The sequence below is a fragment of the Symphalangus syndactylus genome, chromosome 8, assembly GCF_028878055.3.
Source record: "Symphalangus syndactylus isolate Jambi chromosome 8, NHGRI_mSymSyn1-v2.1_pri, whole genome shotgun sequence".
NCBI lineage: Eukaryota > Metazoa > Chordata > Mammalia > Primates > Hylobatidae > Symphalangus > Symphalangus syndactylus.
In genome coordinates, this window is record NC_072430.2 from 68826672 (window position 1) to 68838950 (window position 12279).

The window sequence follows — 12279 nt, forward strand, 5'->3', positions numbered from 1 at the left end:
ACTTACAGTCATGTAGTTTTAGAAAGCTCAAGAGAAGATTATTTTAATTACATTGATTTGATGATATCCTGGAGATATTTTCCTAAAATCTATGTTTATGTTACATTTGAATATTCTAAAATAAAGTATTAACTTTAAAGTTAACACACGTTTTTAAAAAATAATAAAAAGAAACAAATTATAAAAACTTTTCAAGTCCTGAACTCATTCAGAGTAAAATTTAATAAGGCAGTAAGACTAAGGGGCCAGTAGTAGACTCAACCAGGAAGTATTTCTTGTACTAAAAAAAAATACTCCTGTATATGGTATATTCCAGTGAATTGTAATTATGGTGTTATAATAGTTGTTTTGACTCTTTGGGGACCAATTTGTAAGGAATTTTTCTTTTAGAGCCAATAGAAAACACACGGACAATTAATTCAAGTCCTGTTTCCACCTAGGCATGCATGAATAAAAATTAGGTAATTTAATGTGAATCTCATTGTTAGCATACCAAAAACGCGTAAGAATAGGCTTAAAATTTTTTCCTACTTACAGGTGCACTGCACTAAACATCTATTTTAATTGCTGTATGTGTTCTCACTTGTACTGTGGTTAGTGAGCTTTTAAAAATAATGCATTTTCTTCCCTAATGGGTAGACTTTAAACAAAGTGTTTCATAAGCTATAAATCAGGTATATATTTCAACGGTATTTTTGGAGACAATCATATTATTTAATCCAAAATTATTGGGAAAAGATCAGCAAAAGTTTTCTAAAACCGCAAACACTAAAACAGAAGCTAAACTCTGAGGTGGCACCCTGGTGAACACACCTGGAGACTTAATTTTCCTGCTGTGAGGCTTTATCATATATCAAACCACATAATCAACTAATTACTGGGCACTGAAGTCTATTCGTAGAGATGATCAAAATAAGAAACAACTAGTTTGACAGATTTTTTTTATTTTTTTCATTACCTACATTTCCAGATATAAAATAGAAATTCTCGATTATGACAGAGTAATGCCAAAGCTGTTTCTAAAAATCTTTTTAAAGATGGTTTTTGTTTTAATTATAGGCATTAATCTCTTTTCTTTCCTACTTAAAGCTATAAACTTCATGAAATCCTTACAGTATTTAGTAGAATTCTGTTATTAGAAACTGGCAACTTATGATTCCTTTCAGCTGATGACATAGTTTTTGATACCTGTAGGAAGGAGTCATTTCAAATGATGATCCTGTCAACTCATTCTATTCTGTAATTCATAAAAATAATGTTCTGTGTGCTTTACTTCTAGAAAGCTTGACTCCAAAGTTTTATTTTTAGCTATATGCATTGGCAGCCAGATATTTGTATGAAGGGGCATCCACCGTAATTATTTCATACCAAGTGTAGTCCAACCACTGCTCATAAATTCACGTATCATTATTCTTACCCAACAATTCCAGCACTGTTATCCTTCATTGAATAAACTGGGAATGCAGACGGATAATCTGGAACTATTCCACGTGAATATTTTTAAAAATCACAATTATTATGAAGCATAAATTTGTAAGGTACATTTTATATACATTGTAAGGTATATTTTAATAGATAGGGTTGTGATTATTAACTCATTTTCTAAATCAGATGTGATATTAGAAGATCGTTTACATGAATAAGATTTATACAACTCTGCTGCTTTAAGGGCTGTATTTGAAGTCAAGGTTGTTGTTTTTATTACGGTACTGAAAAGCAAAATTAGTTTGATTCAGGAGAAACAATATGGTTTGAATTTAGTAGTTCAAGGGCCACATTTAAGTGTATTTCTTTACAGAGAGATGTTCACTGCCATGGAAAAATATTAGTCCAGGTTTTAAAGATACATTGAAGTTCTCATATTTCAACCTATCTTTTGGTACTTTAATAATGATAACTATCTTTTTCTTCCTAATGGTTTTTTCTGGTCGGATGTCTTATTCCACTTGTATCCCTTCCTCTTTATTTTCTTGCTTGATCACTGAAAATGTGACGGGTTAGTTTGCTTTCTATAAATGTAGCCCCATGGACTGATTACATAGCAGTGGAAATATACCCCAAAAGTGGGCACTGCTGGTTGGCACAAAATCCTTCAAATACATATACGCCATTTCCTGAGGAACTCATATGCAATTCCTGAGAATTCCAGAGACAATATATGGTACTCTTATTACTTTGTATTGCTGCTCAGCACATTACATATATCAGTAATGTAGTTATAACTCAGTGATATTTTTTGTACTATGCATATCACCATACCATTATTTTCTGTTAATATAGTTTGAATGTCCCTTCCAAATCACATGTTGAAATGTAATGAAATATAATCCCCTATGTTAGAAGATGGGCCTGGTAGGAGATGTTTTGGTCATAGGAGGTGGATCCTTGATGAATTGCTTTGTGTCATTCTTGTGGGGTTGATGCAGTTCCTCAGAATTGCATATGTATTTCTAAAAGAGAATTAAGGCTTATATGAGATCTCTACCCAAAAGTCACTGGCAAGAAACAAATTAATCAACAGATTCAGATTCAGATAACATCCTAGATATTTGAACTATGAGAAGAGAAATTTAAAATAACTGTGAATGTATTAAAAACGAGTTGAAAAAGGTGTGTGTATAAAATGTGTAAGCAAAAGAAAAATTGCAACACAGTAATGGAAAATATAAGAAATATTGGAGGAAACTCTTTAGCCAGAAGAATATTGATATCAAACAGACACGTGAATCTACTCAAGGAAATAAAGATCTTCATAAGTGGCTAAAAAGGAGATAAATATAAAAGACATAGTTTTGTCTATGGTTATAAAAGATTATATAAATATTTAAAGGTTATAAGATTTTTCTCTCACTGAAGAAAAATATGGTAGCAATGTGTTTCAAGTTTACAAAATTTATCAAAGAAAATATATGGCAAACTAGTACAAAAGATGAGAGAAGAATTGCATACATATTACTCAGAAATCATTCTGCTATATATGTAGTCGTATATATCACAAAACAGACTAAATTCGTGTGTTACAAATTATAGGAAAATTAATATCTTTTAAAATTGTTATAAATAATGTAAACAATTGCTGAGATAAAATGGAATTTTAGAGGACAATTAGCTCAAAATGAAGCAGAAAAAGTGGTAAAATAGCAAGAATAAAACAAAAGGGCAGAAAAAATAGAAAACAATTGACAAGATTTAGATCCTCCTTTACACATTTAAATGATTTCATTACGTATACTTGGTATAAACAAATTAATTAAGATAGAGTTTGTCAAGTTGAAAAATAGAGAAATAACCCAACTATGGGTTATATACAAGAACCTACTTTAAGTACAAGTAGGGCTCGGCAAACTAAGGCCTGGTGGCTAAAACTGTCCCATCATCTGTTGTTCCATAGCTCATGAGCAAATATAGTTTATAGATATCATAAATGGTTAAAAATAATTTAATAATAATGTGTTATTTGTGAAAATTATACGAACTACAAATTCCAGTGATCAAAAATATCTTCCTAAGAACCCAACCATGTTCATTAATTCATGTATTGTCTATAGCTACATCTGTATTACAAAAGCAGTGTTAAATCCTGTGACAGGGACCATATATAACACTCTTACTAGTTTGTGTTGCTGATCAGCACATTACATATATCAGTAATGTAATTATAACTGAGTAATGTTATTGTACTATGCATATCACCATACCATTATTTTCTGTTTGTTACTTACTATAGTTTGGATATTTGTCCCTTCCAAATCTCATGTTGAAATGTAAAGTAATGAAATATAATCTCCTATGTTGGAGAATGGGCCCGGTAGGAGAGGTTTTGGTCATAGGAGGCAGATCCTTCATGAATTGCTTGTTGCCATTCCTGTGGGATTGAATGAGTTCTCATGAGATCTGGTTGTTACAAAGTGTCTGAAACCTCTCATCCCCCTCTGTTCCCCTCTTGCCATATGACATGCTTTCTCTCTTCACTTTGTCATGAGTAACTTCTGGAAACCCTCATGAGGAATAGGTTCTGATAGCCATGCGCCTTGTAGAGGCTGCACATGTGTGAGCCAAATAAACCTCTTTGGTAAATTACCCAACATCAGGCATTCCTTTATACCTGACTAAATTGACTAATTGACAAAAATATTACTAATTTATAATCATCATGCCATAAAAACAGAGAGATACGGACTATGAATCTCACACTGTTAGGGCAAATAAGAGTGTTTTATCATTGAATTCTATAACAAACCTTTGCGTTCATTATGCAATATCACTGTATCTGTACTAAAAGAATACAATATATGTAATTACCAGACTAAGCATCCGTTACTGTATTCTCAACTGACATAAAAACAACAGTTGAAGTAAAAATGAAATATCTAAGAATTTCCAGGTGCTGGAGGGGATGTGGAGAAATAGGAACACTTTTACACTGTTGGTGGGACTGTAAACTAGTTTAACCATTGTGGAAGACAGTGTGACGATTCCTCAAAGATCTAGAACTAGAAATACCATTTGACCCAGCCATCCCATTACTGGGTATATACCCAAAGGATTATAAATCATGCTGCTATAAAGGCACATGCACACTTAGGTTTATTGCGGCACTATTCACAATAGCAGAGCCTTGGAACCAACCCAAATGCCCGTCAATGATAGACTGGATTAAGAAAATGGCACATATACACCATGGGATACTATGCAGCCATAAAAAAGGATGAGTTCATGTCCTTTGTAGGGACATGGATGAAGCTGGAAACCATCATTCTCAGCAAACTATCGCAAGGACAAAAAACCAAACACCGCATGTTCTCACTCATAGGTGGGAATTGAAGAATGAAACACTTAGACACGGGAAGGGGAATATCACATACTGGGGCCTGTTGTGGGGTGGGGGGAGGGGGGAGGGAAAGCATTAGGAGATATACCCAATGTAAATGACGAGTTATTGGGTGCAGCACACCAACATGGCACATGTATACATATGTAACAAACCTGCATGTTGTGCACATGTACCCTAGAAATTAAAGTATAATAAACAAATAAAAAGTAAATGTAGCCAAAACAGTATTCTAAGTGCCTGAGTTGTTAGCCAAGCCAGGAAGTTGTTGACAGATGCTTAATTAAATCATGGTAGCTTAGAAAAGCCAGAGAAAATTAAATCTTTAAGGACTACGAGCCTTCCAATGAGAGTCATGGCAGGATTTTTTTTTTTATTTTAGAATGTTTGGGACAGTATCAATAATCTGCTAAAATTAAGGTAAAAAATTTCAAGTTGTTTGCTTTGGCTTTTAATAAACTGGCAAATATTTCTGATACTTCTCAATTGCTGTATATCCAAAGAGTTAATCCAAAGTTAAAAGTGAATTAGAAATGAACCTCTGAATAATCTGGGAACAACTACAGAAAAAAATATTTTCGAAGTAGTTGAGAAAACACTAATTCATTACAATCTAGAGTGGGATCTACTAAGATGTGTTAATATGTATGGGGATCAAAAAATATTTTAGTTAAGCAAATTTGCAAAGCTCATTCAAATGTAAGCTTTGATTATTCAATGTATTCATCAGCAAGTGCTTTGCAGAAATATTTCAATATCTTATCTGTAATTATAATAAAATAAGATGTTAACGATGAATTTCATTTGTTCTCATGTATTTAACCACCATCAGCTACAGAAATGTTTCTGGAAAACAGAAGATAAATATTCTGACTTGCCCTACCACACAGAATTTTGCTGCTTAGAAGTATTAAAATTTTGTGACTTAATGTTTTTCATCTGAATGAAGAAAAACGACCTCAACTACTATTACAGAATACTAAATTGCCTAGTAAATTAGCTTTTTCTGTAGATGTGATGTTTCTGAATAAATTTGACCAATAATACAAAAAACAATTATTTTACTTAAAAGTTATACCATGATAGTCATTTATTGTTTCATATATAATGTATTTTATTGTATTACAATTAGTTATTATATTATAATGAAAGGAAATACACTTCAAAAACACACATCAGTTAGGTAAAATCAAACTATATGTTGTCCAGAGATTCATACCTAAGTTTGAAAACTGTAAAGCAGAGCAGATAATTTGAAAATAGCAGTTTTTTTCATTTCTTTCTTTTTTTTGATTTTTAAAATATATTTATATATATTTTGTTTTACTTTAAGTTCTAAGGTACACGTGCACAATGTGCAGGTTTCTTACATATGTATACATGTGCCATGTTGGTGTGCTGCACCCATTAACTCATTTACGTTAGGTATATCTCTTAATGCTATCCTTCCTGCCTTCCCCCACCCAACAACAGGCTCCGGTGTGCAATGTTCCACTTCCTCTATCCAAGTGTTCTCATTGTTCAATTCTCACCTTTGAGTGAGAACATGCGGTGTTTGGTTTTTTGTCCTTGAGATAGTTTGCTGAGAATGATGGTTTCCAGCTTCATCCGCGTCCCTACAAAAGACATGAACCCATCCTTTTTTATGGCTGCATAGTATTCCATGATGTATATGTGCCACATTTTCTTAATCCAGTCTATCATTGATGGGCATTTGGGTTGGTTCCAAGTCTTTACTATTGTGAATAGTGCCACAATAAACATATTGTGTGCATGTGTCTTTATAGCAGCATGATTTATAATCCTTTGGGTATATACCCAGTAATGGGATGGCTGGGTCAAATGGTGTTTCTAGTTCTAGATCCCTGAGGAAACACCACACTGTCTTCCACAATGGTTGAACTAGTTTGCAGTCCCACCAACAGTGTAAAAGTGTTCCAATTTCTCCACATCCTCTCCAGCACCTGTTGTTTCCTGACTTTTTAATGATGGCCATTCTAACTGGTGTGAGATGGTATCCCATTGTGGTTTTGATTTGCATTTCTCTGATGGCCAGTGATGATTAGCATTTTTTCATGTGTTTTTTGGCTACATAAATGTCTTCTTTTGAGAAGTGTCTGTTCATATCCTTTGCCCACTTTTTGATGGGGTTGTTTGTTTTTTTCTTGTAAATTTGTTTGAGTTCATTGTAGATTCTGGATATTAGCCCTTTGTCAGATGAGTATATTGCAAAAATTTTCTCCCATTCTGTAGGTTGCCTGTTCACTCTGATGGTGGTTTCTTTTGCTGTGCAGAAGCTCTTTAGTTTAATTAGATCCCATTTGTCAATTTTGGCTTTTGTTGCCATTGCTTTTGGTGTTTTAGACATGAAGTCCTTGCCCATGCCTACGTCCTGAATGGCATTGCCTAGGTTTCCTTCTAGGGTTTTTATGGTTTTAGGTCTAACATGTAAGTCTTCAATCCATCTTGAATTAATTTTTGTATAAGGTGTAAAGAAGGGATCCAGTTTCAGCTTTCTACATATGGCTAGCCAGTTTTCCCAGCACCATTTATTAAATAGGGAATCCTTTCCCCATTTCTTGTTTTTGTCAGGTTTGTCAAAGATCAGATGGTTGTAGATGTGTGGTGTTATTTCTGAGGCCTCTGTTCTGTTCCATTGGTCTACATTTCTGTTTTGGTACCAGTACCATGCTGTTTTGGTTACTGTAGCCTTGTAGTATAGTTTGAAGTCAGGTAGTGTGATGCCTCCAGCTTTGTTCTTTTGGCTTAGGATTGACTTGGCAATGCAGGCTGTTTTTTGATTCCATATGAAGTTTAAAGTAGTTTTTTCCAATTCTGTGAAGAAAGTCATTGGTAGCTTGATGGGGATGGCACTGAATCTATAAATTACCTTGGGCAGTATGGCCATTTTCATGGTATTGATTCTTCCTATCCATGAACATGGAATGTTCTTCCATTTGTTTGTGTCCTGTTTTATTTCATTGAGCAGTGGTTTGTATTTCTCCTTGAAGAGGTCCTTCACATCCCTTGTAGGTTGGATTCCTAGGTATTTTATTCTCTTTGTAGCAATTGTGAATGGGAGTTCACTCATGATTTGGCTCTCTTTTAGTCTATTATTTATGTATAAGAATGCTTGTGATTTTTGCACATTGATTTTGTATCCTCAGACTTTGCTGAAGTTTCTAATCAGCTTGAGATTTTGGGCTGAGACGATGGGGGTTTTCTGAATATACAATCATGTCATCTGCAAACAGGGACAATTTGACTTCCTCTTTTCCTAATTGAATACCCTTTATTTATTTCTCCTGCCTGATTGCTGTGGCCAGAACTTCCAACACTATGTTGAACAGGAGTGGTGAGAGAGGGCATCCATGTCTTGTGACCTTTTTCAAAGGGAATGCTTCCAGTTTTTGCCCGTTCGGTATGATACCGGCTGTGGGTTTGTCATAAATAGCTCTTATTATTTTGAGGTACATTCCATCAACACCTAATTTATTGAGAGTTTTTAGCATGAAGGGCTGTTGAATTTTGTCAAAGGCCTTTTCTGCATCTATTGAGATAATCATGTGCTTTTTGTCTTTGGTTCTGTTTATATGCTGGATTACGTTTATTGATTTTCGTATGTTGCACCAGCCTTGCATCCTAGGGATGAAGCCCACTTTATCATGGTGTATAAGCTTTTTGATGTGCTGCTGGATTCGGTTTGCCAGTATTTTATTGAGGATTTTTGCATCGATGTTCAGCAAGGATATTGATCTAATATTCTCCTTTTTTGTTGTGTCTCTGCCAGGCTTTGATATCAGGATGATGCTGGCCTCATAAAATGAATTAAGGAGGATTCCCTCTTTTTGTATTGATTCAAATAGTTTCAGAAGGAATGGTACCAGCTCCTCCTTGTACCTCTGGTAGAAGTTGGCTGTGAATCCGTCTGGTCCTGGACTTTTTTTGGTTGGTAAGCTATTAATTATTTCCTGAATTTCAGAGCCTGTTATTGGTCTATTCAGGGATTCAACCTCTTCCTGGTTTAGTCTTGGGAGGGTTTATGTGTTGAGGAATTTATCCATTTCTTCTCGATTTTCTAGTTTATTTGCATAGAGGTGTTTGTAGTATTTTCTGATGGTAGTTTGTGGTTCTGTGGGATCTAGTCATGTAAAAGACAATGTTGTTTGAATTACAAGTAACAGTATGCTTGTTTATGCATTTCTTGTGCGGTAAAAATGTGAAACAATAAGACCTATAGTGTAAACTTTATAGCAAACACTCAAGCAACAAAAGTTATGTCTAAGTGAACAAGAAGAAATTTGAACATTAAAAGCATATTCAACTAATCCTAAAAAGCAGAAGAGGATTAAAAAAAATAAGGAATTGGCAAACAAAAACATGACGATAGATTCATATCTAACCTTACAGAACCCACATTAATATAAATAGCATTAGTTCCAGAATTAAGAAAGCATACATTTTCAAAATAGATTTAAACAGCAAGACTAAATTATATGCTGCCAAAACCAAACACTTTAAGTGTAAAGATAGAAAGTAGAAGAATGGAAAAACATATGTTGTGATAAAACAAATGAAGAGAAATCTGGACCCAGTGGAATGGAGAAGAAAGCCCATAAATAAATTCAAACATATATGTGTTCAACAAATTTTCCACAAAGGCATCATGAACACATAATAGTAGGGAAAGCTTAGGATCTTCAATAAATTGTATTGAGAAAAATGCATATTCACATTTAAAAAAATAAAATTAGATCCTTATTTTACTGTCTTCCACCATACTCAAAAATAAACTCAAAATAAATTCAATATCTAAACCTAAGATGTGAAACCATAAAAATCTTAGAAAAAAGCACAGAAGAAAAGGTTTTTGACATTGGCCTTAGCAATAATGTTTTGAATATTGTCTCAGAACTCAGGCTACAAATACAAAAATAAGCAAGTGGTGGTACTATGGTAGTCTACAAAAACAAACCTACAAAATGCAAAGCAAACGGTCAACTAAATGAAAAGGTGGTCAGTAGATTTGAAGAAAAATGTACAAACCATATATATGATAAGGAGTTACTATCCATAATTTATAAAGAACACAAACGACCCAAAAGCAAAAAATGAGCAAAGGCACATAAATAGTTTTATTTCCAAAGAGGATCTAAAAATCACCAACAGGTACTTATGAAAAGATACACAATATCACTAATCATCAGTGAAATGAAAATCAAAAGTACTATGTAAAACTGCTTCACATCCATTAAAATAGCTATTATCAGAAAAACGAGTTAAAAAGGGTTGGCAAAGGTGTGGAGAAAAGGGAAGCCTTGTACAGTGCTGGTGGGAGTCTAAGTTGGTGCAGCCATTATCAAGACAGTAGGGAAGGGAAGGTCTTTTAAAGTTTAAAAATAGAAATACCATAAAATCCAGCAATCCTTCTGGGTACATATCCAAAAGAAATAAAAGTATCGCCTTTAAATAATTCTGCACTCCGATGTTCTTGACCGTCTTATTCACAATAGCCAAAACATAAGAACAACCTAAGTGTCCACCAATAGATGAAGAAATGGTGAAACTGAAATATGCACAAACATGCACAAACACACACATACACAGGCACATATGAGACAAGAAAAAAGCAATTTTATGTCAAAATTGTATTAGTAATGTAATAGTGTTTGAATTACAACTAATATCAAGCATTTTCATGCATCTCTTGTGCTGAAATATTTAAAACAATGAAGTGTATACTGTAAACATTATACCAAGCACTCAGATAACAAGTTATGACTAAATAAACAAGAAATAAAGTTAGAACATTAAAAAGTATTATATTAATCATATATATGTAACTATGTAAATATATAACATGTCTATATAATCCATCTGTATTAGAGTTCTCCAGAGGGACAGAACTAATAGGATATATGTATATATGAAAGGGGGTTTATTAGAACTGGCCCACATGATGGCAAGGCGAAGTTCCATCACAGACAGTCCATCTGCAAGCTGAGGGAGAAGCCAGAAGTGGGTCAGTCTGAGTCCAAAAGCCTCAAAAGTAGGGAAGTCGACACTGCAGCCTTCAGTCTGTGGCTGAAGGCATGAGACCCCCCAACCCCCACCTCAGCAAAACACCGGTGTAAGTCCAAGAGTTCAAAGGCCGAAGAACCCGGAGTTTGATGTCCAAGGACAGGAAGAACGAAAGGAAGCATCCAGCACAGAGAAAGATAAAAACCAGAAGACTCGGCAAGCCAGCTTAACTCCTGCCGCCTTCCACTCGTTTTGTTCTACCACTGGCAATCGACTGGATGGTGCCCACCCACAAAGAGGGTGGGGTCTACCTCTCCGAGTCCACTGACTCAAACGATAATCTCTTCTGGCAACAACCTCACAGACACACTCAGAAACAATAATCAGCTATCTAGGCATCCTTTGTTGAGAGAAAAGCTGAGTGTTGGGAGAGAGGCTGAGGCGGGGCTTGTATGTCTGACATAATGTGAAAGAGTCTTGGAACATGTCCGGGGTCCAGGTTCTAAAACCCCTCACGGCCTTTGGAACACCAAGCTCTGTGCTAAAGGGTGGAAGACTACCCTGACACACCATAATATAAGCCCAGGGCATAAAACCCCTCGTGGCTTGGATACAATCCGGGGCTCATGACTCTGGAATAGACTTGCTGGCTCCTTGCTCCTTGCTCTCCCAGGATTGATGGTATCCTGAGTTAAAAGAACCTGCTCTCCATCATCTCATGTAGCAGAGCATATGCTAAACCATTACAGCTGTAAATGATGTGCTTAATGCAACACGCCCTTTCGACCCCCACATTCTCACCACCTGTTTCTTTGATCACCAGTGAATAGTCTGGGCTTCCAGAGCTCGGGGCCTTTGCAGTCTCCATACTTAGCAATGGTCCCCTGGTCCCACTTTCTCTCTCAAACTGTCTTTTCTCATTCCTTTGACTCTGCTAGACTTCGTCACCCCCATGACCTGGTGTCACCCCAACATCCTTCAATACAATCAAGGTGACAAAATATTAACCATCGCACTATTCTTATAAAAAGAGGAAATTCTGCCATTTGACGTGCCATGAATAAACCAGGTCACTATTCTTATAAAAAGAGGAACACTTTTCTTATAAACCAGGACACTTTTCTAATAAAAGTGTCCATAAAACACTTTTCTAATAAACCAGGACACTATTCTTACAAAAAGGAAATTCTGCCATTTGACATGCCATGAATAAACCAGGAAGACATGCTAAATGAAATCAGCCAGACACAGGAAAAATAGTGCATTTTTAAAAAAAGTAATATATAAAGAGAAAATAAAACAGCAGTTACCGTGGGCGTGGTCGGGGAGTGGCAAGAAATGAGAAATGTAAGTCAAAGAATATAAAACAGTAGATACGTCGGATGAACAAGTCTAGAGATCTAAGCTACAATATGAGGAGGACTATA

At 35.2% G+C, this 12279-nt stretch overlaps 1 long non-coding RNA gene across 1 annotated transcript in view; it reads left to right on the forward strand.

Moving 5' to 3' along the window:
- The window catches only part of LOC129487949 (uncharacterized), a 37258-nt gene that overhangs the window by 23628 nt on the left and 1351 nt on the right, over positions 1 to 12279 (forward strand). The window contains exon 6 of the long non-coding RNA XR_008659525.2: positions 8622 to 8783. This is a non-coding gene — a long non-coding RNA (uncharacterized lncRNA). The remainder of the gene's footprint in view (positions 1 to 8621; positions 8784 to 12279) is intronic.